This window comes from Pogoniulus pusillus, chromosome 10, assembly GCF_015220805.1.
Source record: "Pogoniulus pusillus isolate bPogPus1 chromosome 10, bPogPus1.pri, whole genome shotgun sequence".
Taxonomy (NCBI): domain Eukaryota; kingdom Metazoa; phylum Chordata; class Aves; order Piciformes; family Lybiidae; genus Pogoniulus; species Pogoniulus pusillus.
In genome coordinates, this window is record NC_087273.1 from 32,105,355 (window position 1) to 32,129,678 (window position 24,324).

General features: G+C 39.9%; 1 protein-coding gene and 1 long non-coding RNA gene across 12 annotated transcripts in view; both read right to left on the reverse strand.

The window, feature by feature from the left end:
- The window catches only part of LOC135178846 (uncharacterized), a 39,969-nt gene extending 25,827 nt beyond the window's left edge, over positions 1–14,142 (reverse strand). The window contains exon 1 of the long non-coding RNA XR_010303760.1: positions 14,076–14,142. This is a non-coding gene — a long non-coding RNA (uncharacterized LOC135178846). The remainder of the gene's footprint in view (positions 1–14,075) is intronic.
- The window catches only part of ZNF407 (zinc finger protein 407), a 393,020-nt gene that overhangs the window by 295,301 nt on the left and 73,395 nt on the right, over positions 1–24,324 (reverse strand). The gene's annotated exons all lie outside the window — the stretch shown is intronic.

Consider the following 24,324-nt stretch of genomic DNA (forward strand, 5'->3'; position numbering starts at 1 on the left):
CTTTGAGGTCCTTCACTTTCACCAAGTCAGACACTAAATCATAGGGGACAATTATCAGCAAATGCTCTCCGACAGGCCCTAAGCCTGCTGAGGTAATGCAGCTGACAAACTTTGATGCGCCATGCCCGTGCACATTATGTTCACGTAGTGTGTACATCTGGGCACCCTTTATGGCGATGCAGCAAACAGCCAATCATTTATTCCACTCTAATTAGCACACATGTAAATCCTCACCAATCAAGCCACTCACAGGGTTACCGTTGTGGCAGCCATACAGCAAGCTAGCAGGACATGGGAAGAAAGTACAAGAAGCAACTATTGGGTTTGATTTGAACCTGCCGTCACGCCACGGCAGGTCCCCCCAGTCTTGACTGTAACCAGCTCTCCCCTTCACAACCCATCATTGAGCTACACGAGAAAAAGGTCATCGGGCAGACTGCCGACCGGGGCCAAGATGCTTTGATTCTTTACAGGCTTTGGGAACACACCTGAAGCGACACGCGTCTCCGATTGCTTACAGCACCATAGCTGTCGCCAGCAAAAGTCAGGCATAGCTCTAAAGCATGCAGCGCAGCGTGGAGTGAGTACACGTTACCTTAAAGAAGCACTGTCCACCTCAATATTTTAGCCCCTGTTATGTCGCCAGGAAACTATCTGCCAGGTGTCAGCATCCCTTTTCTTCCTCGCAAGCTCAGGTGTCTCTGCCCCAACTCTTTTATTTTGAAATAAATAGCAAACACCTTCAAGAGGACAGATTCAGGCATTCAGAAAAACTACTGACACTGGTTTACATTATGTAACCCCAAAGAATACTGTGTGCTTTGAAATGCCTAACGTGGTTAGCTCCCAGTTCCTGAAATCGAAGCAAGTCAGCACCTAACATCCTACCAAATTACAAAGTGCTCTAACATGCATGCTTATTGTCAAAGATAGGACCCTTTGCTTAATACATTCCTCTAAACAGGAAACATTTCTTATTAGAACAAAGATCTGCTTAAATCTCCTACCTTCCAGCGATTACTGAAAACAAATATCTGCACATATATATGTGTGTACATAAACAGTGCTAGCAGTAGAATTTAGCCACACTGACTGACATTTTTATTTGATGGACTGGAAGGGTGGAATGACACATCACTAAGAGAATCCTCAAACTTCTTATGTGTATCTTTACCCACCATTTATCTTCATGTGCACTTAAGTAAACACATTTATGAATGGATTTGTTAGCTTGTACAAATTAATGGAGCAGCAAGCTATCATAAGATTGGCATCAGCTCATGATTCAAGCAACCTGTCAATAAACTATCACTAAAAGTAATTGCTTGTACAGCCAGAACAGAGGGACAGAAAGAGAAACTAAACTCTGATGGTCCTTCTCCAGATGAACTTGAGTAAAGACAGCAGGATGAGAAAAATCTGCTCAGGAATTAAGTCATAATTTGCATGAAGCTTTACAAGCAAAGGAAAATTTCAAATAAGATTATCTTCCCTACAGTAGTACAAAGCCAGGACAATGATGCAGGGAATACTATATGCCTACCAAACAATCAAGCACATTTATCTTGTGAAATACTCAGCTTTCATGAACAGAAAAAATACTGGGGGTGGGGGAAGGTGAGAAATGGCTTCCTCATGTTGATACTGCCTCTCAAGTTAGTTTCCCCTTGCTACAGGGCTACCACCCAGGGAGGAAGCACACTGCAGCTCTCAGCCTGGATACAACCAGTTAGGTAGGATAGTCCCTCCCAGGTCAGCAGGAAATGGCTATTCGAGCATAAGGAGAGCCCTTTTGAGGGGAGGGGAAATCATGTGATGAGTTTTCTTGGCTTATGAATCTACTCTAGGTGAGTAATGGTCCCAGCTGAGCACCAGCAAGCAGAGGAGCTCCCAGCTGTAGCCTGGGTGTCCCAAGGTTGGCCAACAGAGCAGAGCCAGCAATCCCATTGACCACATTCAGATGGAAGATGACCACCTCGCACCTGAACTGTTTGTAATACCAGCCTCTAGGAATGGAGCAAGACAAAGGAAGAGTGAAGTAAGGTCCTGTGGTGACCAACAACTGAGTATCACACAGCCTCCATGCAGCACGAAATGCCAGCTGCTGTCTCCTGTACCAGTTACTGGATGAAGTCACTTCATCTGTGCCACCCAGAACATTCAAAGGAAGAGTGGTTCCTATGAGTAAGTTCCTATGGTAAGTTCCTATGGTAAGTTCCTATGGTAAGTTCCTATGGTAAGTTCCTATGGTAAGTTCCTATGGTAAGTTCCTATGGTAAGTTCCTATGGTAAGTTCCTATGGTAAGTTCCTATGGTAAGTTCCTATGGTAAGTTCCTATGGTAAGTTCCTATGGTAAGTTCCTATGGTAAGTTCCTATGGTAAGTTCCTATGGTAAGTTCCTATGAGTAAAGAGCTAAGAGAAAGACCACCTATAACAGAACCTTGCAATTCTATACAGGTAAATGAAAACAACCACATAATGATTCTATACTCTGCTTTTCAGACAGGTCTGTAGGGTTGCTTGGGTGGGTTTTTTTTAATTTTTGATGCAAGAGTGATCTCCTTTCTTCATTACCCCAGAACGAAAGAATATTGTCCATGTGCAATGCAATGAAATTCTGAACACAAACGCTTGTGAGCTGCTCAAAACCTACCAAGCATCGCCTCGTTCTGTTAATAAACAGATAACATGAAGTAATCTGATCTGTTATTCAAAAACTTGTCTTTTAATTTTCATAGAGCTCTCCTAGATAAATGCTTATGATATCTGCCATTTAACTGGAACGCTAAAACTTCTCAGTGGTTTTGTTACCAGATTGGAACACAGCTGTTTTCCCTCTTCCAGCTATACAGAAAACGTTTGAAAGATGTGTGTCAGCAGTTTTTAACAAGTTTCAACTAAAATATCCACTTATTTTGTTTCACTACAGACTGGTGCATGGTCTTCAGTTTTCTGTCAGTGCAATAAGAAAAACAAAACAGTTATTACATCATCATCATATCATCCAAATTCAATAGCCACACCAGAAAGGTAGCGATGCCTCTATGCCATCTGCATGTCACTTCAACTGCTCCACTCTCAGCAAGCTGGCCAGCCCATGACAATAGTTGGGTCAACATGATCGCCCTGCAGCCTCTGAAAATCTGACCTTTTTGTCACATAAAAGTCAGAGAACATTATTCCAGCACTATGCACACCTCTAGCAGGGCCACACACTCCAAACAGCATCCCAGTCACCCTATGGAAGCAGAGAATAGATGTAAGAAACCATCCCAAATGGCAGATGATCCCGAGAGCATAAAATAATTAAGTTAAATATGGTAGACTTCTGTTTTCTTTAGGGAGCAAAAAAAAAATCCTCAGTGAGGATTAATAAAAACTATGAAGGGAACTGACGCAATCACTGTAGGTGGCTATTGCAGCTCATCTCAAATGCAAAGGAAAGCTCACTGTAAGCTATAAAAGGCAAAGGCAATCAGGCAAGAAGGGCAAATATGTAGGAACTCTAATTAACGAACAATAAATGCATAAAATAAACTGCCAAAAGACAAAATCAAAGCAGGTACCTTTTTTTTGTTGTTTTTTAAACCTTTCTTTCCTTCTTTTTTTTTTTTAATGAGACAATACACTGGCCCACAATTAATTTTTGGTTACAATTTAATTATGACAATGAATAGCTTTTAATATTTTCCCCCCATTTCCTATGGGAAACTGTAAAGCAGCTTGTTAAAGTAGCATTTTTTTTAAATTTGAGGGGGCTCTTTTTTCTCTTTAAACCTACTTCCATCAATTTAATTGCAAAGGAGACCGATGGGCTGAGTTTCCCCAAACTAATGTGCTACTAGCAGTCACAGCACTGCAACCTTGGTGCCCAAAGAAGAAATCTTATCAGCAGTCAACAAGGTTGTTGTGTTAAAGGGAAATTCACTATTTTATGATGTCCTGTGAGTAATAACATTTTGCCATGGTAATGACATTTTGTGTACTAAAACCTACCTGTCATTTCCACTAAACACCATTTGCTATGCTTCCTGGAAGGCATGGTAGTAATTTAGTACTCTATAGAACAATCAGCACCTATTCATCCAAAGTATTTAATTAGTAACTCTAACTGCCATTTCCTCTTGAGTAAAAACATCCTAATGTTAATTTATGTTTTAAAATCATGCAACAGAAAAATAAGTTTTACCTGTTCATAATACTTCATGGAAATTTGAGATTATTTGAGATTAAACCTCATATTGGAGTGAATTTTCTCACCACACACATGCTCCAGGTTGTTTCACCTGCTAAACCGTTCGCCAAAAGAGGACTAAGAAAAGCATTTACAAACAGAGCAAAATACATGGCCTAGAAATAGAGCAAAATATATGGCAAACAGCCCACACAGGCCACCTAGTACAAAAGAACACTGATCATTCTGGAGAATATGAGTGAAGGACACAGAGACTGCTTTGCACAAAGTCATGTTGACCGTTTCCAAAGAAAAGCACTTTTCTGTTTGTCACTCTCAGGTCTGCACTCAGGCTGATGTCCTCTCCTTGGATCACTACAGCTGGATCTAATTCTTCCATGCTCATGTTCACTGCTGGATAATGACTGAAAAGAAGGCGAGCGGTCATCTTTCACGATCTTAGTGCTACCCTTGCTACCAAGCACGCAGACTCCAGTAAAGTCACTCAATGCCCAGCAGAAATCTCCTGTGCCACACATCTTTCTTCAGTGGCTAAGTGTAAGAATGACAAGGAATGACAGTCAAAGGCTTAACATGCTCATGTACCTTGGACTACAGACTCATCCTTCTTTTTTTTTTCTTTCTAGAAATCTGTCACCTCTACCATTGCTGTTTCAACCACTCATGTGATTTCACTGTCCATTATGGCCATCTCCTTGTATACTGTGCCTGTAGGCATTAATTTTATTTAATGTACTATATGCTTGACACTCCACATGGTGTTAATGAGTTGCCAGCTGCCTGTTGTGATACAAGAAGTAACCGCAAACCCGGTGTCGCCTTTACTCCTGCACTAGTTCGGTTTTCTATTGTGACACATAAATGTCAACTGGTATGATCAGAAGTAAACAGTCATGACAGACAGGAAAAAAGGAGCTGACAGTTGAAGGTGATGATATCCATTAGGCTTCTACAGCTGCCACCTCCTGGGGAGACTGCTGAAGGATTTGAAGTGTGGTGCAGAGCTCCTGGCTAACATGGCTCTATGACAAAGAATATGCTTACCTTCAAAATACCTGGCCTACCACCTAACCATCTGGCTTATTAACATTCAGATAAATCCACTTATATGCACAGAAAGGAGAAAGCCATGATGGAACATCAGAAGTGCATAAAAAGGGCAGAAACATTAGTCAATCAGCCTGATGATTCCCGAACAGTTGTTAAGGGAGCATGTCATTGCCTTGCTCACTTAACCACGGATATAAAAGAAAAGAGCTTCCCAAAAAGACAGAGTTTAAGCTTTCAATTAAATTAAGCTGAATCTTAAGATGTCCATCAAGAGCAGTTAGAAAGATTATATCCAAGTCAATCTTTATTCACGTTTCAGTCTTTGTGATACTAGATTAAACACTTCCTTTTGTTGAAAGGAGAACTTTTACCTGATAAATGCAGAAGTTAGAAAAATCACTTAGGTTAAATACAATGCCAGTTTTCTTACCACAACTGGCTCCGCTGGACTTCAAGTTGTGCAAATCAACCAGAGCCTCTATTTGACGTGTGAGAGGATGACTGAAGAAATTTAAGACCTCCCAGGGAGAACAAACCCCCAGCAGACACCAGTGCCTTTGCTCTCTCTCTCCCCCACACCTCTCCAACACATTCACAGGGATGTCAGGACAGAACACAATCCTCAGATGGCACATGTACCTCTAGGCTGCTGCAATTTATGCCAGGGCTAACATAGCTCAACCCAGAAAATTAGAGTTGTAACTGCTTCCATGATCTCCTTCCATCCCCCACACCAAGAGCAATATTTTTCCCTACAAGAACCTCAGTTAATTGCCTTTATTATACACAGTATTCATTCCTTAGATTTCCATCACCAATAGAGCTATTATAAATTATTTTAGCTGTGCTCTTCATGCTTTAATCCCAGTATTGATTTTATTTTTCATGTAAACTTTTATAGTGCCAGAGAAACAACTACTTATATAGCTACAAAAGCTAAATTAGCAAGACCTAAGAGAAAAATATAGATAGGTGCTGAAGATAGTTGATATGAAGCATTAAAAGCTAATATTATTTTATGGAATACTTAAATGCAAGAAAATGCAAATGTGAAGGTAGTTCCACCTTCCAGAACGCAGCAATAATAAAGTATTAGATTCAAGCTTCATAATTAACTTAATCAGATGGTGTTTTCTTTAACTCCCTAATTCCTTTCCTTCAGCCACCTAAGCTTTACTCAGCTTGAAGAATACAATTAGGAAAAACACCAGCAGATCCTTCTGGAAATGTCTCCCTATGCTTCTGTTCCAGGAAAACACACACCATTTTACAGCACGTCCAGTATTTGGCCACTGTACTATTTGCTGAGGAAATGTTTTGCTGTGCCTCTGATACTGAGACTTAAGGAATACCTCCTCTGAACTGCTAAACTAACCTGAATTTAAAGCTGTGCTTAGTCTGGTCTCTGCAAATGTATGCACACAAATACTGTATGCACAATCACAGCATTTTCAATTAGCTGAAGGTGATTTCAGTAAAAAATAAACCTTTTACACCATGGAATGAGAGCAATAGGTTAAGCTGTAATTTTTGTCAATGAGTCCATTTTTACTCTATCGATTTGCAGAAGGTGATGCAATGCACTGATTTGAATCTTATATACAGAAGTGATACCACATTAATTGAAAAATAATTGGATTCCTCCCACTTTATAACAGATTCTACTGCATTATCAAAGTTTTAATCTCTGATGAGTTTTGCAAAATGCACCAACCTAAATATCAGTGGTTTACATCTTAATTCCGATACGTCAAATACTTCGAGAGGAGGAATTCCAGAACAGAATACACAGACTACAAAAAAAACAAAACATGAAACAAAAATAAAAGCTTTACCATTTTCATTCCACATACTACAGCATATTAATTGTTGGTTTTGGTAACGCAGCTTATTAGTTTTGCATAATTTAAGTTTTAATTCATCGTTTAATTTTTAATTAAGTAGTCTCTTTCATGATGAGCTTTCTGCTCAGATTTTAGCTAGATGCTAAACATGCTATGCATAAAAGCAATGGCAAGAATGTAATATTTAGTTCATGTGATTTCTCTGTGATTTTAGACATGAAAGTAACCAGTTTTTCAGAGTGTAAAATAACAGCAATTGTAAAATGTCACATAAATTTTCAATAATTAAAGCCCTCTAAAAATAGAGTAGTGGAGCAATTATACAGAGAAGAAGAGCCATATGCACATTATAGATTTTTCTCTAAGTGTTTTAGTTTGATTTGGGGTTTGAGATTTTGGGTGAGTTTAGGGAGGTTTTTTTCCCACCTTTCCCACAAATCCTGTAATTTTGCTAGAGTAAGAACAGAGAATTTTACAGGGCTAACTCCCTGCAGAACATGACACAAACTCTCTGCAATCGCAAGTACAGGGAAACAGACTAAGCCCTGAGGAATGGGCACATCAAGAGCAAATTTGAGAACAAAATCTATTTGAATTTGCAACAAAATACAACCTGGTAGAAATTTTGAATATGCATGAATTCAGTCTGAACATTTATCTATGGATATTAAATAAACAAACAAAGTCATGCTTATCGAGTCACTGTCCCTGGAGGTGTTCAAGAAAAGACTGGATGAGGCACTCAGTGCCATGGTCTAGGCTGGATAGGGCTGGGTGCTAGGTTGGACTGGATGATCTTGGAGGTCTCTTCCAACCTGGTTGATTCTATGATCATACACTACCTTTGGCTTACAGGAAAATGCAATAAATTATGATACTACAAACTCCACTAATATGAAATTCAGTGTTGTTTGTTTGATTTTCTTAATATTTATTGAAGGGGGGGGGGGGGGGGAAATCTTGTTTTATGAACACATCTGTGAATCCAAATAAACACTTTAAGCCCACAGAATTTCTCAGGCACACAACAGCCTTCACATTCAAGGTGAAGGAAGGTCAGCATCCACATAACTGAGACTCCCAACAGCAAACCCCAAAATTAACCTACTGCATAAACACATCAATACCAATAAAACTCAAAGCATCATTTTTCTTTGTAAATCTTTTCAATGTCCTGAAAAGCAGTATCAGTTTGCACACAGATTCTTATACCTGAACTGCTTTTGTTACCACTAAGACCTTTCTATTTAACTGTAAGTAGCAATATATGTAGCCTCTAGAAATTCTTAGGCAGAAAAAATAGAAGATACACAAAAATATATGTACATACAGATACACTTTCCTAAATGAAGGAAGAGCAGCTAGCTGTTCCAGCTCTGGGAGATTCTTTGGCTCTGCTGTTGAGAAGGCTGAGTAACACACTTGAAACCTCTAAAACATGGAGCTTATTTTACTAGCTGGATGAACTGCAGCAAAACTCAATCTTAGGAAAGAAGAATCCCTTGCACGATCTGCTACAGAAGCTTCAGTTTTCACATTTCTTCAGAACTAGTCAACTGTCAAGGGTGTTCCTGCCAGGACAGAGAGATCTCCCAGCAGCACCCACTGCTGCCAGGCTTCTGTTCCAGTCCTGAAGCCTGTAAACTCGGAAAAATTTCCTCCAGAAAGCTGCCATGGAGACCCAGCTGATTTGGCAGGTAGGAAGGCAGGAAACAAGGCAGAAGTCTGCACTTCCTTAGAATGTTTCATTTTTGGGTAAATCCACACTCTTTGAAAGAAAATGTTGATAAAATATTTTTAACAGCTTACTTGTTCAGCTACATATCTGGGGGAAATAAGGAGTAATGAAACCTTGCCTGAAGATCTCAGACAAAAAGTTAGCCTCCCTTAGGGCGGGATTTGCTCTAGGTGAACTGGCAGTAGCCTGTTCTGCTAAATCTGACTAGATCAGTTTCTTGATCTGAAAAAAAGCAGTGTCCAGTGGCTGACCCTGAAGAGCACAACCAAGGTCTGTCAGGGGAAATACATATAAAGATGGGCTGTGCACAACTGAACAGCAAAGCATAGTGTTGTGTTTGCTCCTGCTCAGGAAGAAGACCTCTTTTCACAGACATCTGCAGCACTGTTATAGTCTGTTGCTCAACTGCAGCTAAACATGCATGGCACAGCAAGAAGCTACTGAAATACTGAAGTTTAAATTAACCACACAGGTTCTTCTGTTTTTCTGGGACTTTGTTGTCATTTGGGGTTTTTTGGTTGTGTTGTAGTCTTCTTTAAACAAATGGCTAAACTACAAAGGCTCTTGTCAGCCAAAAAACAAAAACCATTTAGTCTGGGGAATGTTAGTTGCCTCATTTCAGGTAGCCTCCTATTTAAATCAAGTATTCCAAGGAAATTCAGAAAAGCTAATGAAGCAGTTTATATTATCTTAAAACATGTTTTTGCATTAAGGTTAAGATAAAGCCTGTGGCAATCCTAATGGAAACCCCAAAACCCACTTTTGAAGCAAGCAGCTCAAAATACTTAATGAGAGCAATATAAGACTGAGGTTGAGTGGTACCACTTCACTTTTATCCAATTAAACTTTCTGACAGACAGATCAGCACTTATGGCAGGAAATGGTCACTTATTAAGGGGGTTACAAGAGCTCACTTTTCTAGAGATAAAAACATGAATTGCAGTATCCATGAACACTGCAGTGATACCCCATCATCAAGGTACTAGCACTGAGAAAAGAAATAAGCTTATTCAGCAGTTCCACAAAGAATAAAAGGTTTCCTCTCCTTAAAGTTCAGCAACATAGCACATCTTCTCTACACGTTCAAAACCTGACTAACTGGGTCACTTGGCCTGTGTGAGTAACCTATTTTGCTGTCATGTTTATACAAACAAACAATTATTTTTAATAATCATTCATGCTTCTTGACTTACTAATCTTATCAGATAACAGTAATGCACTCCAGCAGTATAAAAGCCAAAAACGTATCACTTAGCCTTCAGCTGTATACAAAAGCATTGGAGAGAACAGAGATAAAAGAGATTTCCAAATTCACATACACCTACGTGGTACCGAAGACCAGGAAGGAAAAGACTGAAGTGATTCCCATCTCCCCACCCAGAGACACCAGCAGCAGCAGCTTCTGCATCAGAAGGCTATGCAGGCATCAGAAGGTGCATCAGAGGCTATACAGGCATCGCCACAGATCGGCATTCTGGTGGTGGTGAAAAGGAACCACAAAGACAAAGAAGGCAGTAACCATGTGTTACAAACTGTTACTTCTCATTATTCACTACTGAACGTTCATTTTGAGCCAAAGTTATGTTAATTTTGAGTAACAGCACTGCAGAGTCCTCTGTCTGCATTAGCCTGCCTATGCCAACTACGTAGCTGTAACACAAAAGTCACGTTTGCAGCTGGCACTCTGGTCTGCCTGATAACCCAGAAAGTATCAGAAACCCAGGTTTCTGATAACCCAGAAACTATGATAAGAGTGTAAGAGCTGGCAAACTGATCCCAAAAGAAAACCACAGTTCTACAAACAGCGGTGTTAGCAAATTCTCTCTTCCCATGATTTTATGCCTCATGAGTTACTCAATCCCCAGCTGAAGTTTCCATTGCATGGAGCATTCCCTCTGCTGTGAGGAGTGGCAAACGTGACCAAGACACACACACAGAGTGGAGCCTTTCTTTCCATCAGGGCACTTATCAGGTCTTTGTGTTTTCATCCCCAGACACCTATCTCCACAAAACTTTCAAGAACAGAGGCCATAACCTGAAGTACTATAATAAGGTGTAAATCACGTCTCAAAGTAGGGGAAGGTAGGAGGCTGTTCATCTCTTAAGGATTTAAGACATCACCTTCAAATGAAAAAAAAAAAAAGGCATTTTAAAATTTCTTTTTCCTTTCACCTAAGGCCCTGGCAAACAGTATAAATTTTGAGCAGCCATATCTATTTTTCAGTGGCTAAACTGGCAAATGTTGCTGGGCATTACCATATTTCACAAACCGTGAGGGGGTTTCTGTCGTAGTTTTGGGCCCAGGGAGACTCAGAAAGTACAAAAGGGCACATAAGATGCTGTACATTTTATACCCAGTAAACTCTGATCTGCGATTGATTTATACAGTGTGCTAAGTCTTTATTTCTTTTCCTGTAGCTTGGCAACATAATTCCACTTTGATGGTCAGCCTTTCAATTAATCAAAGTGGACACAGCGTTTGCAGCTTCTTTTGAAGTCAGAAAGAATTGTGTGTTCAGGACCTCTTAAAATGAGACCACTTATTTAGGTACTTAAAGATGGCTGTCAACACCTAACTCCAGTCTCCTAAGTTTGAAATCGCTGACTTCAGTAATTTGTCCAAGGAAAGTGAACTTGGGGCACAGAAAGACTACACAAAATCTTACCTCTCGTGACCAGAAAGTCCTTGGCTCTTAGTTATATGTGCAGACAAATCTCCTTCTTGACTGGTTTACCAGTACTGAAAACACATTCGAGTACATAGCAGTAGACTATTTCAATATGCTGGCTTGGTCAGAACTGTTTTCTAGGGCAGTCTTGTGTCCAACCTCAATTACATGATAATGACATGGATTTACAGAAATCAGAGGAACGCAGCAAAATTATGAGGCATTTCTCTGTCTGACTGCTCACATGAATTGCATCCAGGTTGGCTGAGTGCTGGCTGTACTGTGCCTAACTTCAATAGCCAGAGGTAGACAGGAATCTGGCTGACAAAGCACACAGGTACTCCTTCATTGTGGCACAAACTGCTAAGCATTCACAAGAACTCTCCTCAAAAAATAAGAAGTTCCAGAGCATTAAAAAAGACTAGAAACAAAGAATCAGTGTCTGTATGGAGTTGCTACACTTTGCAGTACAGTGCCTTTTTACCTTCAAACAGCTTGCTTGTGCTGACACGCAGTGTGGCTGGTGCAGGTGATGGGAGATGATGTGCTACATGAAGGAAACCACAGAAGTTCACACCAGGGCCTGCTGCAGGCTGCACCCTGGTCATCAGGCCATAGCAAAGCCCGAAGTACCAGATTATAGCTGTGGCTGGTGGCTGCTATCTGCCCTTGTTAAATCAGAGCTAGCAGAAATGTGCCTTAGCACATGATTTGCTCTGCTCTACAGACCTTTCACAAGATGTACGTGAACAATAAAGGTCCAAGGAGGAGTTGTAGTGCTAAGAACAGTGAAACAGATTTTCCTTTTTAACTTGTAAGAGATCACAAAACCACAGAACATCAGGGTCTAAACTGTAAACACTTGTCCCTTCTCTTTAGAAAATGCATCTTGTTAATTCATTTGTAACACATGTTACACCAGAGCACATCAGGTGCAATACCTGCTTTGAAGAATTTTTATTCTGTACAGATTTCAAATTCTCTCTTTTCCATCAGAGACAAATGGAGCTCAACAAAAGTCAGTATTTTGTTAGCTGTGAGCTTACATTGCCATTCATCTAATGTTAGTCTACTTCTCCTTCAGTATTTTTGCAACTAATACATGTCATCATGCATCCCTCCACCACAAAATGTTTTTGAATACCACTACCAAATCTGTTAGTAGATAAGATTCTTGGGTTGATCATCCTTAACACAAGAAGCAGAAAATAAAAATCCCACAGCACTTTTCAAAACAGGGAGAGAAGGAAGCAACTCAAAAAATACAGAAATGGCAGCACCTACCCACCCCAGGATGCTGTGCTTTGGTCAAAAAGCTTTCACACTTGACATATTCTTTCCCCTGTAAAACGTAACACCATCACATTCAGATGTTTTCAGACCCCACAGATATCTCATTTTTCCTCCAGACTTCACATTCTGAGGTTTTTTTTTGGGGGGGTTGGTTTTTTTTAAAGTTTGGATCATGTGAGTAAAACACAGAAGTGCTAAAACAGGACATCACACACACACTGGAGTCTGCTTAAAATACTCAGTCCATCTCCCTCTCAAGTCTCAGCTTTTGCAACAACAACCACACAGTAAGTCTTCACAATAAACTGGTGTGTACAGGTTACTAAGTGTTTGCCAGCTGAGGTTCAAAAAGTTTAATTACATTACTCACCCTACTAGCAGACAGACAAAACATAAGAACTTCTAAGAGAAATCATCCACCAACTACAACATTCAAGTTCCCAACCAGTCTGTGTTATAAAATTCTGAAAATGAGGAATTTTCTAATTTTTAAACAGGAATTCTGTAAATGTAATGAGGAGTAAGTAGAAGAACCTGTTTGGTGCAGCACAGCAGCTAGTTTACCATCCAGAAGTTTAACGGGGCAAAGAGATTGTGACATTTAGTATAGCATTCTAGAAGGGAGAAAACAAAATACTCCCCCCCCACTCCCCATAGAGGAAAACCTATATGCTACCTCAGAAAAGCACGCATATGCTTAACTCATCTGTAAGTCATCATCACAAACCTCCAACTCTAAAAAAAGATACAATCTTGAGGAAGAAAAATGCACTGAAGACAACTGTACTTGTAGGAATACTGCTAACAAGTGTGTCCCTTAACTGTACTTTCCTGCAAAAAGACAATCTTAAATGATTTAATGTCCTTAACTGTGTTGCCTTCAGCCTAAGTAACAGTGTCTAGACTAAGTATAGAGTCTTTTATTGTTCACTTGCACAGATTAAGAAGATGGTCAAAATATATCCCAGTCTTCACAGGTGATTTTGTTTCCTACATAATGGAGGTAAAAGGAGAATCAGAAATCTCTAAACATAAATATGGAATGAAAAGCAAAGACCGGCCAGGATCACAAAGTGCTTCTCAGCTCACCAAATTAAATGTAGACTATGACAGACTATTCCATTTACTTACTTCCTGTAACTTGCTGCACTTAGATGATGTGTTTCACCAGGTACTCTGGAAACAACTTAAAAAGCAGAAACAAGTACTATGCAAAAACACAAAATATACAACAATATAGCCTAAATGAAAAAGACCTGCTCCAATCAAACATGGCTCACTCACCCTTCTCACTGCAGTAGAAGAGAGCATCCAGCTCAGCACCTCTCACTACTGGGCCAACAGAAAGAAAATGTCAGACAGGTGCAGCAAACTTGAGGCTATCCTTAAATACATGAATGTGGAACAGGTGAGCAGGGGAGTGCTCACCTGTTGAGCATTGATAGTCACTTAGATGCAAACAACCCATGGAAATACTTGCATAACCTATTCAGTTCTGTGACCTGGGTCATGATTTGTATCATACGTGAGCAAATAACTCACAAATAGAAATTTATAAACACTGCTCAATGGAATTCACCTCCTCAAGTCTGAGAGATGCATTTAACCAGGAATAAATCAGCAGTTCCTTTCATCAAGCATCTGTGCCTCCAGCTTTGATATTTTGTGCAGTCAAATGGAATTTCTGAACACACATAACTTGTGGTGAATCTATCCAGTTATGACACAGGAAAATAAACTCTTTATACAAATAGTTTTAAGTGCACTACGACTAACCACTTGTCTTGCCATGACTTGGATGTCTGAAGTACAGGAAATGCACTGCTAACTTTGTTTACTCTTTGCTTTAAAAAAAAACAACCAACCAGGGGGAAAAAAAAAGGCAACACAATCCTTAAGAAATGTTATATTAAAAACTGTATTAAAAACAGGAACATGAGGAAACCCAAAGATACTTCTTCACATCATGCACAAGCCAGAGCAGAGTACTTAAACACACACACACAGATTATATGAAGACTTACTATACTTGCATGAAAATAAACATGCTTTAAAGTGTAAAAGATTAAAAGCACCATCTAGAGCCCAGTTTGTTGATAAGTGGAATGTTTTCTGTGGTTTTCAAATTTGCTGCCAACAATTTAGTCCTTTTAGTAATATTTACTATTTCTAACCCATTTTACTGTTTGCTATGCCTTTGCACCATCTCCCCACTCTCGGGGAAGGCAGGTCCTTGACAGCATACTGCTGGCTTACAGGGAGCTGACCCACTGCTTGGGAAGGCTGAGATCACACAGAATGTGCTGCGTGCCCTGCAGGAACTCTCTGTGCCCGATGATTTTTACTTCTCTTGTGTTCCCTTCTGCTGTTTCTCCTATTAATACCACTTTCCCATTCCAAAATTATTAGTCATCTTTTCCTCTCCATTCTTCTAAGTCTAATCAATTAAACTGCAAGGCAACAGATCTGTACTTCTATCTAGCCTGAGGGCTGCGAACTCTACTTCAGACCTGAGGAAGAGATAGAAGTACCCAGAGCTTATGTGTCTTTTCCAACTGTATCATTTAGTTGATTATAAGGTATCACCTCTCCCCTTACAAACCTAGCATTTGAATTTTCCACACCATACTGCTCATCTAAAAGTCACGCCCTGGTTTTCTCCCTGGTCCACAGCAACCACACATCAAGGAATGCTGAGAGGAGCTCCATTGCAGAGAGGTATCTAATTATTTTGGTTAAACGTTGTAAGAGCACGTAACAAAGTGGTGGAAAAAAAAGAAGAGGAAACTAAATGGAATTAAGTCTTACAAACCACAGCCCTCTTGAAAAGAAAATTGCATGCCAGGAGTCAAAAGAATGAGGATGCAAGTTCTCCTTGTATCAATGCTCACAGACAATCACTCACCTTTTTTAAGGAGAACAAGGACCTTTTTTGATACAATGGTGACCCAGCTTAGAAGAGTAAATGGAAAAAAGGGGACTTTTTTTTTATTCCTTGCAATCAAAATGTAAAAATTGGAATGATCTAAAAAAGCACCTCTTTATTAAAGTGTTGATGAAAGTGTGGGTCAGTCATAGTACCCTTTTAAATTAATAAAAAATTCCTGATCTTTTAAAATTCAGAAGAATAATGTGTATTTAAAATATTCTGTAATTACTGCAAAAGTATTAATTAACAGTTCATGGATGCATAAGTAGTGAGATGAAGGAATAAGCTATCTACTCACTATAAATATAAGCTTAAAAAATCATTTTATAGCATTTTTGTAGCTCTATGATGTTAGGCAGGTCATAACACTAGTACTTTCCTCTGAAAACCTAATAATTATTAACCTTTTTAATTTTTAAGCTGAATATTGACTTTGCAATAAATTGGAGTAAGTTCAATCTTACAGTCAATTCCAAACATGAAAGAGTTTCTTTTCCAGCCACACTGACCATTAGCACTAATTTACAGAGATATTTTCTTAAGCTTGACTCAAAGAGAAGTCTGAATTATCTTACTGCAAACGATTTTAAGTAACAGCACAATAATTCATGTATAAAGCAGAGAATGAGATACATAAAATCACTATATTCTCTACCAAACTATAAAAATATATTAAAAGTGCTTCCAAATTGCAGGGGAAAAAACACTGAAATATATAACACAGGAAGACCTACAGGTAGAAAGGAAAAGCAGAAAACGCAGTTCTGCTAAATTCAACCCTTCAGAAAATGCAGTGTGTCTACATCTGTGCTTTTAAACTGGTTTTGTTTAAAGTTCTTTTCTATGCTTTTAAACTGGTTTTGTTTAAAGTTCTTTTCTATTTTTTTTTAATAAACTTTTCAGTTAGACTTGACCACTACTAGTTTTCAGTTCCCAGAAATGTCCCTCTTTCCACCACAGGAGTCTGAATCATAGTGTACTTCAGAAACTCCCCATTTCCTGAGCCAGGGATGCTGGCTGATTAGACAGGGATTTCCTGCTCCTCCAGCCCATGCTCTTCTCTCCCCTTTGCAATAGCGACCCAAGACAAAACAGTTAAGCTGTACTAGCACCACAAGAAGGACTGTGTTTTCTCTTCCCTGGAATCCAGAGGGAGGAAAAGTGAAAGAGGAGAGTAGAGAGATGCATTTCCCACATAGCATCTGCTGGAGAAATTGGTCAGCAGACAAAGGAGTGGGCAGTAGGTCCAGTGGTCCATGAGAAAAGCACATGAGATCTGAGCTGGAAAGGAATTCACATTGGCAGTGCAAGAAACCAGCTAGGCAGATAGAGAGGTAAGAGATGCTCTTCCACAAGCTGCAGCACAAACAGTGCACAGGGCTGGAAAGGCCACAGCCAACATAGTGGGAATTTGCAGTGTGAGGACTTTGTGGGGACAAGACAAATGGATCACCACATTCACCCACAGGCTGGTGTTAAGAAAAGGGATGCACATGCATGTGTAGGTAGAGGAAGCAAAATATGCCAGAAATAAGGATGTTATAACCTAGGAATCTAAAGATTAGAACTCCTAACTTCGGTTTCATAAAAAACTTCTGAATGGACAGAGAAGTGTCCCAGCCACGTAGAATGCTCCTTCCAATACCGCTTTGGCAATAAAGAGAACTGATCATGCAGACAGCCATAGCCTTTTAGTGTAACCACACTCCAGCACAGCATCCACATCCAACTGAAAATGTGCACAAATTCACATCCCCAGTGTTGTATCTGACTCACTTTCACTGGCTGAGGATGCTCATGTCACTACAGTTCCATACAAAGGAAATCAGGAGTAACAGTTATATTTATGAGGTTGATATTAACTTCCAAATGCAGAAACAATATTGGATTATCTCCTACATTTTTTACATCTATGTATAAAGACAGAAATCTCCTCCAGACAAACCCTGAAGCATTGTCAAGAAAATTATTTCAGGATATGTTTTTTATGTGGACAGCAAACATTGCATGGTCCAGAAGATCATTTCTGTCACATACTGTCACACGTCTGATTAACTACCTGATGGGAGAGTTGTTTGATGTCCTCTAGTATGATCAAAGAATGAGAAAAAGAAAAGATGATGAAAACAAAAAAAATCCACACAAACCACAGTAACTTCCCAAGTCTTTCCTTCCTCAGAATGTTTCTAATCATATGGATAAAATCCTGTTGTGGATATTCATTAAAAAAAAAAATAAAATAAACCTTTACATAAATGTAGTAAATTTGCTAGCTGACAGTTCAGTTTTCAATAAACTGTAAGGACTTAGGCATTGAGGGGAACGCCTTCATCAGAAACTAGCTACAAACAGAGAAAGAAAGAAAGAAAGAAAGAAAGGAAGGAAGGAAGGAAGGAAGGAAGGAAGGAAGGAAGGAAGGAAGGAAGGAAGGAAGGAAGGAAGGAAGGAAGGAAGGAAGGAAGGAAGGAAGGAAGGAAGGAAGGAAGGAAGGAAGGAAGGAAGGAAGGAAGGAAGGAAGGAACCAAAAAGTAAACTCATTAAATCAGGTGGAGGTATTGTTGAAGAAGTAACATGCTGAAGTCCCTCCACCCACCAAACTCCCAAAGGTTATCTGAGAACCTTATGAGTTTCTAAGTGACCAAGCTCATACTCTGCTTACATGCTGCCCAATTTCTACTACTCCAGACCTCAACAAAATGCAATTTGTGTGGCATTCCAACCGTCCAACGCACCAACAACATTTCCCAGTGCTATGCCACCAGCAGGTTTTCATTTGTGTGTGTGTGTGTGTGTGTGTCTGTGCAGCAAGGTCAATAATGAAAATATTTAATAAGATCAATCCTAGTATAACCTTCAGAGTAATCACCTGTAAGACCTCTCATTATTTTTTTAATGCCTTTTGGCAATTGCAAAAGCCTGATTTTTTATCACTTCTCACTAGAGCCTTACACTTCTTGTTCACCAATAAGAGACAACTTTTCCTGATGATCAACATTTTCCCTCCATTTTTTAGGCTGTCAGTTCACACCCAACCTTCTTTTTAAGGTGGATACTCAGTCTCTGAGGTCTACAGCTCTTTCCTTCTAAGGTTTTTAATCTCATGAGCCAGATGCTTAGGCTGTGCTCTGCAGGCCCTTGTTAACCTTCAAAAAGAACACACACATCTTTGCATGAAGATTTACTTGCCACAGCAGCCACTGGCAAGATGCCAAGGCAAAAAAGATCTAGAAAGCCTCTTACAGTCATAACAGCTCTAAAATAATTCTAAGAATATTGTTAATCTTGGGAAAACATAGCAGCCTGTTCTTTCAAAAAAAGAAAAGAAACCACTTTGTGAGCAATAAAACTATCTCACAAGGAAAGTAATGTATCCTATCATGGAGAGAACCAATTCTTCAATGAGCTATTCACATTTTAAAGTAAACAAATGCAGATGTGTACTTGGCTTCTGGTTCACAGAATTGTTCCATATGCAAAAGGTCCAATCACACAAACCCAACTCTCAAGGAGTAGTGAACTGGCTGTGTAATACCACAGTCACTAAATGATGCAGGTGGCTGCATAAGACCAATAGATGATGTTCAAGTTTCTGATAGATCCAGAAGCTCTCATCTGCTTCCCCTATGTAAGAATCATTGATTATTTTTAAATGCTATTTTTCACCAGTTAAGGAGTTAGATTAAAATAAATAAATTGCAACACTGAACTTAGATGGATTCCAACAAAGTCAGCAGCACTTAAAACATTAGGTCTTAGCGTCTAGTAGAAAGCATACTTCTGGCATTGCACTAGTGCTGAGAGAGAATACTGATTTGCCTTGACTATTGAGTAGGAACATAGAAAACTGGTTTCTATTCTTGGCTCCACCACTGGCTTGCTAAATGTCCATGGCCAAAACTCTTCACTTTTCCATATCATTTTTAGTTGGGATATAGAAATACTTCCTTAGATTTGCAACTGACAAAAAGGAGTATCCAAGTGCTATATCATTACTCTCTTCACTGCAGGATGCTCCTTTCTGTGCTTGTGCTCAACTCTTCTACAGGTCTCCTGCCTATATATTAGACATGAGTGCTAGAAGCAGGTATCAGTATAGATAGAGTCATAGAATCAGTCAGCGTTGGCAAAGACCACAAGGATCATTTAGTTCTGACCCCACTGCCATGGGCAGGGACACCCTACCCTAGATCAGGCTGACCACAGATTCATCCAGCCTGCCCTTAAACACCTCCAGGGAAGGGGTCTCAATCACCTCCCTGGGCAACCCATTCCAGCCTCTCACCACTCTCATAGTGAAGAAATTCCTCCTCAAGCCCAGTCTGAATCTCCCCACTTCCAGCTTTGCTCCATTCCCCCTAGTCCTGTCACTACCTGAGAGCCTGAAAAGTCCCTCCCCACCTATTTTGTAGGTCCCTGTCAGATACTGAAAGGTCTCAATAAGGTCACCTGGGAGCCTGCTCTTCTCCAGACTGAACAGCCCCAACTCTTTCAGTCTGTCCTCAGAGGAGAGGTGCTCCAGCCCTCTGATAATGTTGGTGGCTCTTCTCTGGACATGCTCCAGCACATCCTTCTTGTAATGGGGGTTCCAGAACTGGATGCAGTACTCCAGGTGGGGTGTCACCAGTGCAGAGTAGAGGGGGAGAATCACCTCCTTTGACCTGCTGGCCACACTTCTGCTGCAGCCCAGGCTCTGGTTGGCTTTCTGGGCTGCAAGCGCACACTGCTGGCTCATGTTGAGCTTCTCATCCACCAGCAGCCCCAATTCCCTCTCCTCAGGGCTGCACTCCAGCCACTCACTGCCCAGCCTGGATTTGTACTGTGTGTCAGATAACTGACCCTTCCCATGTGTCTGGTACAGACTGGCACTAACCACAGCTAATAAATATTAAAGAGATCCACACTTTAAATAGACTTACATAAAGCTTAACACAAACAGTTATGTGCCTTGACCTAAATGATTGTCCCAAATGAAGCGGGGAATGCCAAGGCTTACAATAAGGTATACTTTCTACCATCATTTTTTTGTCAGAAGTAATTGTCCATATATCCATCTGCATGAAAACCAATGGTGTACCCACTCTTCTCCCTGCTCCTTATCCCACAAATAGTGATGAAAAAGGCTTCTCCATACTCAGAACTGAGTTTCCAGCTCAAGTCTGAAGGTGCCAACTAGCAGGACAGCCCCTGACTGCCAAACTCACGCTGCTAGGTCCCACCTGCTACTTCAGCATACATTCAGTTTCTGCTTGACCATAAAGCTCTGAACACTCTGCTGACGCTGGATGTCACCTCCTTTGTCAGAGCATTAAGCTTTTGGGAGATCTACCTCGGCTGTGATCTCACACTAGGTATCCTATCTACCTAGCTTGGTTAAAAAAGATGAACAAAAAAGTAAACAGGCAGCATGTCCTTTGCAGCATTTATTACTATTATCATCTTTATATTGATGAGTTAGTTTTGAGATCTGAAGTAGCTGTTCTCAAGCAAGAGCTTCAGAACCTACAGAAAAACTATCTGTAACTACAACATGCATCAGGATCTACCAGCTTGTGATTAAATTTATGAGGACTAAAGCACAGAGCAGCACTGTTTTGGGTTAAAACTGTATGAATTAAGTACAAAGACCAGGAAAAAAACCAAACAAACAAATTAATAAATAAAATGTAGGCATGTACTTAAAAAAATCAAGTAGCCCAAAAGGCTCCTTCTTCAAACTGCAGCCCCTTAGGCTTGAAAAAAAAAATCAAAATAAAGTTATGAACTATACAGAATAAAGGAACTCAGAAAACATTTTAGCAATATCCACCGCAGCTGAATCATTTCCCCCATCCAAATATCAAAGGAAAATAGCTGTCAAAAGTGTAAATTAAAACACTTTTAAATTGAACAGAAATTATTTCCTATTTTCCACAGGTTATGATTTGGAGTGATCTTAAACCTCTGGAAAAGAAATTCCCAATTTTCAAGAATTCTGAAGCCCAATTACAAGTAATTATAGCTTTTCATTTTCAACATGATGAAATAATTTGATTCTTTTTACAAGAGGTCTGGTTTAGCTCAAAATAGACAAGTGCTTCTGCAATGAGTTAGTACACAAAGACAATAAAGATCATTCTCAGAAGAAAATCAGGGATACATGTTGGCTATAAATCATAAATGGAGCATTCAGGCAAAAATAGTTTGTGTGTTCTACAAATGCCACTTATTTCCATTGCACATGAGTGAGATAAAGTAAACAGACCACTGACAGTTTTGGCTTTCAAATACAAAATGGGTAAGATCTGAAAGCAGAAAAAGAAAACGTATGGCATAATCACTACTGTTAGATCTAGTTTTGAAGTATAATTTGGAGAAATAGAGTGCATGAATACAGGCTTTTCTGTATTCTTCTTACTGAGAAAAAGCAAACTAGGACCATATAGCATTAAATAAAACCAAAATATAATTTTAAGTATCTTGTTCCCAGGTCCACTTGCTTCCTTTCCCCTCTGAGAAATTGTATTTACTGAATTGGGGATTCACTTTCCATGAAACTCCTAAAACCTTTCTCAGCAAATCTAAAGCTCAACCAGCTCCAAGTCAGTGCAGCATTTTCACTGCTGTAAGGCTTCACATGCTTTCAAAAAAGACCAGTTCTAAGTAAAAAAAATCCTAACATGACCACTACATTTAAACAGAATTATGAATGTGCATTTGAAGCTACATTTGGGATACCAAGCAAGACTACCTGGTAAACAATTAAGTACTGTAGTACACCTCTACACCTTTAGTTTCTGAGGGCAGAGGTGTGCATGACACCTCCAAGTTATAACCAAACAATATAACACACATTGCAAGTAGTAAGAGGAAAAGTTCAAATGCACTGCAGCCAGTCTCATTTAAATGCATTTAGCAAGGAGAAGCAAACCTAAGCCCTCTGAGCAGAACACTACAGTCTCATCTGGAGGCAGAAAAATATTAACCCCAGCCCAAGACAGGGAGGAAAGCTTGCCAGCTGGGCTCTGATTTCCAGGGTTCCTACCTTCCCTTGGTTACCTATTTACAGTGTTACCCTTCAAAACTGTGTTACTTTACACGTGTGCAAGATACAGAGTACACTATTGTCACAATACATGCAAAAGCCCATATAAAACTTTGTCTTCCTCTCCTCTCCTCTCCTCTCCTCTCCTCTCCTCTCCTCTCCTCTCCTCTCCTCTCCTCTCCTCTCCTCTCCTCTCCTCTCCTCTCCTCTCCTCTCCTCTCCTCTCCTCTCCTCTCCTCTCCTCTCCTCTCCTCTCCTCTCCTCTCCTCTCCTTTCCCTTCCTTTCCTTTCCTCCTTCCTTTCTTCCTTTCTCTCTTTCTTTCTTTCTCTCTTTCTTTCTCTCCTTCCTTCCTTCCTTCATTCCTTCCTTCCTTTCTTTCTTTTTCCTTCCTTCCTTCCTTCCTTCCTTCCTTCCTTCCTTCCTTCCTTCCTTCCTTCCTTCCTTCCTTCCTTCCTTCCTTCCTTCCTTCCTTCCTTTTCTTTCCTTTCTTTCTTTTCTTTCCTTTCTTTCCTTTCTCTTTTTAATAAAAGCCCTGTGGCAGTTTTGTGCCATTAAAGGTGGCAATAGCACTATTGTGTTTAATTCTTTCCCCTAACAAAACGTACCTTCTTTTTTGCCTAATGCTACAAATTGGATAAGAGTGTTTACTGCAACTGATATGTGACTAATATAAATTATATAAATTAAAAAGAAATATTTCTACAGTGTATCAAAGCACCTGGTTACTATCATTCTTTCATGGAGAAAATTAGTAGCACTGAGCACTAAACTACTCAACAAACGCAGGTTTCTCTTGTAGTCAGTCTTCTGCAAGGGAAATAAATCTTCAAAGACAGTTAAAAAAAGTGTCAGCCAATGGAAGAAAAAAAAACCTGAAAACCCAAAGAATTAATTTCCTAACCTCCGACAGTAAGGAGAATAAAATAACATTTTTTGTTGATAGACAACAATAAAATTAGAACGTTTGTATTGCAGACATTTGTTAAAGGGTTTTAATGCTACGTCAGCCTTTGGTGGGAACACAGCAGCTTGAGCAACAGCAGACAGACAGAGGGATAAAGTACATCATCCAACAAAGGGCCAGGCACACTTGCACTAGAAGCTTGGCAGCTGCGGCTCTCCTACTCCCTCAGGGAAGTAGGTTGCTGAAAGTTAGAATCATAGAATGAGCCAGGTTGGAGGAGATCTTCAAGATCATCCAGTCCAACCTAGCACCCAGCCCTAGCCAATCAACTAGACCATGGCACTAAAGGAGGCTCTGATGATAACTATTAAATATCAAAATGCCTATTTTTCCCAGTAAATTAAAGTCTACCACAAAAAAAGAATGCCAAGGACCAAGACTCAGTCATATTACAGAATATTTTGTAACTCCATCCTATATTTTACTACCAGGTACATCTTTTAATGTCTTCCCCTGAAACCAGCATATAACAAAGCACACTTTACTATTTGTGCAGGCCAGGCATGGAGGTTTTTCCCTGCATTTCACCTGTCTAAGTAGACTAGATAGAGCATTACATCACATGAGTTCCATATCCTTGTCTGTTTTGGAGGGCTAAAGCTGCAGGACAATGTTTAG